Source organism: Petaurus breviceps, unplaced genomic scaffold (assembly GCF_028583685.1).
Source record: "Petaurus breviceps papuanus isolate PSGF00001 unplaced genomic scaffold, PetGlider_PUasm1.0 225, whole genome shotgun sequence".
Taxonomy (NCBI): Eukaryota; Metazoa; Chordata; class Mammalia; order Diprotodontia; family Petauridae; genus Petaurus; species Petaurus breviceps.
Window position 1 is genome coordinate 17,370,335 of NW_027185889.1, and position 6,000 is coordinate 17,376,334.

Consider the following 6,000-nt stretch of genomic DNA (forward strand, 5'->3'; position numbering starts at 1 on the left):
TCAAACGTTACTGTTTTCATTGTGTCTCCTCCAGGTGGAAGGTGTGCTCCTTGAGAATGGGGACTGTTTTTTGCCTTTCTCTGTACATACTTTGCTGAGCACAGTGTTTGGCACATAGCAGATGTTTAATAAATGCTTGCCGATTGATTGAAATCAGGCCCTGCCCTCATTGAGCTTCCATTCTACAGAGGGAAAACAACATATACACGCGTAATAGAGAATAGATACAATCTGTTTTGGGAGAGTAGGGTACTAGTAACTGAGCGATATCAGGTTGGTCTCTTGTAGGAAGTAGCCCTTGAGCTGAGCTTTGAAGGAAACTAGGTGTTTCATGAGAGGGAACTGAAGAGGTAGTACATCCCAATTGCTAGCATTTCTATATCTAGTTTAGGTTCGTAAACAGCCTTACGCGTTATCTTGTTTGATCCTCACACCAAGCAGTGAGGTTAGTACAGTAATGGGAATTTTAGATTTTAAATTTCTTTTTATTGATTTATGTTATTTGGGGTTTAGGGCCATTCTTTTTGGCAACTTTTGGTTAACTGAAAACCTGTCTTCTGTTCATGTTAACCTTACTTGACCAAAACCTGTCTCTGAAAGGCAGACAGGGTCACATAGCTAGTAAGTGTCTGAGATCATATCTGAACTCAGGAAGCTGAGTCTTCCTAACTCCAGTCCTGGCACTCTATTCACTGTGCCACTTAGTGGCCCATTTTCCCCATAACAGTGCTGTCATTATTCCCATTTCATGGATGGGAACCACAAGAGGTTAATTGACTTGACACAGCTAGTGGGGGGCTGAGACAGGAACTCGGAGCATCCTAACCCCCACTTCAACCCTCCATCCCTTATACCACCTGGATGCTCTGTGAAGAGAGACAGCATCCCCACCACGGGGGAATTTAAGGAATGTTAATAATTCATCTGAAAGATCCATTCTCCAGAGTATACGTGTCAGAGGTTGGAAATTTCTCCTCACCTTTCAAAGGCTGCTCTGAAAGTTACTGCACTTGACTGTTTGAGAATGGAGGACAAGCTATCATTACCCAGTTCCTGAGGATAAGGCACCAAATGTGCAACTTTGAATAAATTGTAAATATACATGACAATTATAACAGCAGTGGTGTATCAAAGAGTGGTTCCACTCTGTTTGCCCTTCTTCTGATATAATTAGTATTGCACTCTCCTAGGATAATCAGCTTGGGAGATCACTGTCATATGCGTGACAGGTGCAAGTGGCATAATCATGTATTAGTTTCACTGGTGTAGACAGCTAACAAGCGGAAAGCTTTTTGGATATTTTTTCATCAACTCTAAGCTTCGTTGATTTTTGTAATAACATTTTTTTGAGGCTTTAATCACTCAGGAAGCTATTTCAATCAAACCTTTTCTGTAATAGGATACTTCAACCTGCTTCCTCCCCCCATCCCCACCCCACCCCAGCACAAAGAAGTGATGACTTTTTCCAAAAAGAGCATTGTTTTGTGTTCACCAGCTCCTGTCATCTCTCATCTCTGTACGTCTGCATATCTTTGAGTCCATTGAAGCTTTATGATGGAAAAACAAAGGTGCCCAACAAATGACATTAACAGTTCCTAAAGAGGATGTAATTAAAATCCAGTCGACTGCTGAAGTATTCATGCCTAGATTTCACAGCCCTCCAGTGACAGTTCCCTGGGGGGAAGGGAGGTATAGGGGGAGGCCCTTGACAAGGTTGGATTGGAGATTGGGGAGAATTAGGGTTAAAATTAGACAAAGGCTAATAAATGCAAGCCACACTCTCTCTGTTGTGTTGGTTGGGGCTGGGGATGGTTGACTTTCAAAGAATAAAAGAAGCCTATTAAGAGTAACTGCTACGTAGCCCACTAATTAGCACTACATTAAACTCATTAGTAACAATAGCTTGCATTTATATAGGCTTTAAGGTTTACGAAGCACTTTACATAAATTATCTTCTTTGCTCTCAACTGTCAGTCCAAAAACTTTTGCCCAGTATGTGCCAAGCACAGTGTTAAGAACTACGGTTATGAGGCAGCTAGGTGGCACTGTTGTGAATTTTGCTGTGGGCCTGGAGTCAGGAGGACCTGAGTTCACATTTAGCCTCAGACACTTACTGTGTGACCCTGGACAAGTCATTTATCCCAATTGCCTCCAAAAATAAAAAGAAAAGAAAAGAACTAAGGTTACAAAGAAAAGCAAAAGCCAGTTGCAGCACTCAAGGAACTGACAATATAATGGAGGAGACAGTCAAACGACATCCAAACAAGCTACACACAGGATAAACTGGAGATAATCAACAGGGGGAAAGCACAAGTCATGGGGATTGGGGAAGTCTTCTATAGAAGGTAGGATTTTAGCTGGAACTTGAAGGAAGCCATTATTATTCCCATTTTACAGATGAGGAAACTGAGATGCCAGGAGGTGAGGTGACTTAACCAGCGTTACACCAGTCGTGGCTATTTGCAGTAGCATTTGAACTCAGAGATCTTCCTGATTCCAAGTTGTATTTTGTTGTTTTCAAGATAATGGAAAACTATAGGCCTGAACTGCTTTTGAATCCTCTGACAATTTGCTGTTATATTTCCAGGCTAATAGCCATTTTGTATGTGGTCTTGAGGTTTGACTGTTGTCTTTTCAACTTATCTGGATAGTTGATGACTATCTCAGCAGAGTTAGTGGATTCAGTGTGGGCCAACTGTGGAGAAATGAGCTATTTTTCTGGATTGTAATTGATATGAAATCCTTTTACCTGCCTGCTCAGGAGTGAGTGGGCTGGCACCAGATTGCCTTGATTTGCAAAATTGTTTAGGGGCCATTTAAGAGTTTAATCTTCTTCATGGCACTCCTGGGTCCCACTTTTATCTTTCTGCTGCTTAGTTAGGCAAAGGTGTTGGGTTTTTACAATCTCTTTTTCCGACAGTTCCTTAAGATCTATTTTTGACACATTTCCACATTCAATGCGGTACCTTTCCATCAAAGCATTTTTCATCTCACAGGCCGACAACTTGAAAGGTCAGCGTCTCTATTTCCATTTTTTATTTGAGGCCTCACACTGACAGTGCTGTCTGTATCTTTTCCTGAATAGGTAGCAGGATAATGTGAGGGATAACAGAACCACACCAGGAGCACCCACCTGAAGCCCCTTCTTAGCCTGGACATAACCCTGAGATACATCAGTTTTGGTGGATTTGAAAAATGCCACTTACAGACAGCCCTTCTTTCCCCCTTCCACCCTCCCAGGAGAGGTTAATCTCACAAAGCCCTCTGAACATCATTGAGTAAAGTCTTTATAAAAGAATGGAGGGTATTGTTGGGGTAGCCCCTCCGATCACCCTGCTTCTCAGGGCTGATGTTGAACACTATGTGGAGTCATTGGAGGTCTCAAAGAAGCCAGTGAATTATTTATGGGAAATGCCAGTTGGACCCCACACATTTGTAGTTGTTCACCAATGCTGATTCTAGGCTCCTGTTCCCTAAAAGAAGCGGTAATTCTTTGATAGGCTGAGTGTCCCCGGATTTACCCCCGCTAGTGATCACAAATCAGCCACAGAGGAAATGAAAATAAGGGCAGAATGCTGTCTTTCACATGTGGCACAGAATCTTCAGGATCATGGATGTTGCTGGTGCCAAGTGACTCCTACATTAGGAAAAACTTGCCAGTCTGTCCATTGGTGGATGAGCCACAAAGGGCATTTTTCAGAAACTGTGGTGCTATTCCTATGGAAAAGGATCAGTTGGGCCTCTCCCTCCCTGCCCCTCCCTGACCTCATCCTCAGGGATGGTCTGATTAACTCTCCATAAAGGAAGGCATTTGCTAAGTGAATCCTTTCATTCTATACTAGAGTTTTTATTGGTGGCATTTTTTTTTGTTCTGTTTTGTTTTTGATGTCAGGATAGCCTTCTTTGGGGGTGTCAGTCTAGGTTTTGTTGATATTACAGGATACAAGGACCTACCCTTTTCCCAGCCTGGGAAAATTTCTAAAGTTTTCAGGGGGATAATTGATCAATGTTTCTCCTCCATCCCAAGTTTATCGTTCTACTTCTAAATCCTCACTAAAATGAAAATATTTCAAAGTGCTGGTAGCTCAAGGCCATGGAGAAGGTCTTATTGCTTTCTTTAAGAGGCCCAAACCAAAGGGAGACCTTTCTGCACACATTTCTGCTGGGGATGTTTTTTTTTTCCCAGGAATACTAGATTTTGAGGCATAAAACCTGGATTTGAATACCATATCTGGATCTCAATCTCCTCATCTATAAAATTAACAGAATGGATCAGATGACCAACTGAGATCCCTTTCAGTTATGGTCTGTGATCCAATGACCCTAAACTGTCTTGTACTCAAGAAATGCCATATATGTGTCAGAAAAGGCTTAGAGGACTAATTGCATAACATCAAAGTATTGAAGATTATTATGGTTATTATTATTACCTGAAAATTGATGCCCCAAGAGAAAGCTGTTTCTGATGAATGCCTGTCTCCCCGTGATTCAGAACAGGGAAGAACAATAAGAAATACTTTCATCAAGGTTGGACTCAGTGGCCCCTCAGGTCATTTTCAGGACCCCAAGATCCCACTAAATATATGATCCTATAATTTCATTTTTGTTTTATTTTGTTTTTATTTTATTTTTGTTTTCTAATACTGACAACCTCTCCCTAACAAGGACTATGATGATAGATATTTTGGTAGTTTCCATATGATTATTAATACCATGCTGGGAAGCAGTTGATTTGCCATTTTGGTGGCCAATTCTAGTTCCATGGTGATCCTGAGCATTGAAAGAGGTTGCCTGCTAAAGTTGGAATCACAGGACCTGGATACAAATTGCAGTTCTGCTTCCCATTAGCTATGTGATCTTAAACTCTCTGGGCCTCCATTTTTTCGTCTGTCCAATGGGGGAGATAAAAGAGATGATCTCTGGGGTCTCTTCAAACTCGAAATCTATGATCCTAGGAAGTCCACCATTTTACAAAGGAAGAGGAGAATTATGAACCAAAATCTAGTTAGTTCACTGGCAGTGTAGAAATGAAGGTCTTGACTTTGGACAAATGTGAAAGCTCAGTTGCTTAGAAAAAAAAAATAAGCTCTTATAATTCCCTGTGCCATGTAGAAAGGGTAGTTTTTTATATGCCATGGAAAAGGAGCTATGCTTCAGAAAAGAAACAGAAAGTTGTTCACTTAACTTTTTTGAATATTTGAAGCTTTTAGAGGCATTAATCAAACTTCAAAAAAAAGGAAGACATGGTTAGAAAGTGGAAAATTTATTTTAAATAACCTAAAGGAGTAGAGAAGCTAGCTCCCCCACCCCCCAACAAAGTTTATTGCTTTCACAGTGAACACTACAAGTTACAAGCAAATTTAACTAGCAATTTTTGCAGATAGGGAAAAATGGTGATAATGAGATGCGTTTAGCAATACTCTGATGTTTCTGAGCTCTACTAAGAGGGGAGGGAGCTCAGTCTGGGACAAAGTCCCGATCACCTTTCCGTTATTATAGCTCTACTTATAAGGATAACTCATGGTGTGTCAGAAATATAACCATAATGAAGGGACTCTTTTTGTAGGCAACACAATACAGGTGAGAAAGTTTTATATGCCTGGCTCCAGCCTTTCAGTGTTCAGAACCTAAACAGTTTAAATGTTATCATTCTACCTCTGCTATTGAGAATTGGTTAATAATATTGATTTCCAGAAAAGAAGAGAAAAAGTGATTCTGAGTCTGGGTTTCTTTCTGCAATGGATGACAAATGGATTCTCTTCCACAAGAAGGCTTTCCAGACAACCTTTAGTACTTATGCCTTTTTCTCTTAAGATTATCTCTGACTTATCTTGTTTGTTCATAGTCTCTACCATGACATTTCCCCTTTGGACTGAGCTCCTTTAGGATAAGGGACTGGGGTGTGTGTGTGTGACTTTCTTTGTATCGCCAATGCTTACAATAGTACCTGACACATGGTAGACACTTGATAAATGATTGTTGACTTCTCAAGTTTTATGC

The 6,000-nt window shown here is 40.8% G+C and overlaps 1 protein-coding gene across 1 annotated transcript in view; it reads left to right on the forward strand.

The window, feature by feature from the left end:
* The window catches only part of CFAP54 (cilia and flagella associated protein 54), a 307,374-nt gene that overhangs the window by 257,922 nt on the left and 43,452 nt on the right, over positions 1–6,000 (forward strand). The window lies entirely within an intron of this gene.